This window comes from Asparagus officinalis, chromosome 5 (assembly GCF_001876935.1).
Source record: "Asparagus officinalis chromosome 5, Aspof.V1, whole genome shotgun sequence".
NCBI lineage: Eukaryota > Viridiplantae > Streptophyta > Magnoliopsida > Asparagales > Asparagaceae > Asparagus > Asparagus officinalis.
This window is the reverse complement of record NC_033798.1, coordinates 54444626-54446096: the sequence shown is the minus strand read 5'-3', so window position 1 is coordinate 54446096 and position 1471 is coordinate 54444626.

Sequence of the window (1471 nt, the reverse complement as noted above, 5' to 3'; positions counted from 1 at the left end):
AATAGTGTTGTTGAAAGGAAAAATAGGACTATACTTAATATGGCAAGAAGCATGCTAAAGGCAAAAGATCTGCCAAATTTCTTTTGGGGTGAAACTGTCTCATGCACTATTTATTTGTTGAATAGGTCACTAAAAAAAACATTAACGATTCACTCCTGATGAGGAGTGGGTTGGTTATAAACAAAGTGTAAGGCATCTTAAGGTGTTTGGCTCTATTATTTATGCTCATGTTCTAGTAGAAACAAGAAAGAAACTTGATGACAAAGGCGAGAAGATAGTTTTTATTAGCTATAAGTTTGGAGGCTACAAGCTCTACAACCCTGTTACAAAGAAGGTGATTGTAAGCAGAGGTTTTGTGTTTGTAGAAGAAGAAGTTTGGAATTAGGATCTGGAACCACAAACAATTCACAACGTACTCTTCTTGATATTCTTGAAGATGGTGTCCCTATTGTAACTAAAGAAGCACCACCGGCCAATACTCCTGAAGCTCCAACCCCACAAGTTTCATTAAAAGTTGAAAGACTAAGAAGAAATCACCAACATCAGTTCTCTTGAGGGACTACGAAGTAACTCCAGATGATGATGTTGATGTAAATATAGTGCACTTAGCGATATCCGCAGATTGTGAGTAAATTATGTTTGAAGAGGCTATTCAAGATCCTAAGTGGACACATGTAATTAAAGAATAGATAAATATGATTGAGAAGAACGACACATGGGAGTTTACTAATATTCCATAAGGACATAAAGCCATCGACGTGAAGTGGGTTTTCAAGACAAAGATTAATGCAAATGGCAAAGTTGAGCGGCATAAAGCAATATTGGTGGTCAAAGGTTACAAGCAAATGCCCAGTTATAATTACCACGAGGTATTTCCCCTATTGCTAGGATTTAAACTGTTAGACTAATAATTGCATTGGCTACACAGAAGTATTAGAATATTCATCAGATAGATGTGAAGTCAGTCTTTCTTAATGGGCCACTTGAAGAAGAAGTTTTCATAAAGCAAACACCTAGATTTGTGAAGAAAGGGTGCGAGTGTAAAGTATACAAATTTTAGATAACATTGTATGGGCTGAAGCAGGCGCTGCGAGCACGGAACAAAATGATTGACTCTTTCTTTTTAGGAAAGTGGATTTCAGAAGTGCCCCTCCAAGCATGCATTATATGTGAAAGCAAACAATTCTAGTGATACACTACTATTATGCTGTTGATAACTTGATTTTTACTGGCAATAATTAGTATGATTGAAGATTTAAAGATGTCCATGATGCATGAATTTGAGATGATAGGTCTTGCACTGATATCTTATTTTCTCAACACTAAAGTAGTTCTAGGCAATAATGGGATTTTCAAATGTCAAAAGAGGTATTGTGCAGAGTTGTTGAAAAGGTTTCAGATGTTTGATTGCAATCCTGTTAGAATTCACGTGGAGGTGGTAAAAAATAATCTTAAGAAGGTGATGATGCAC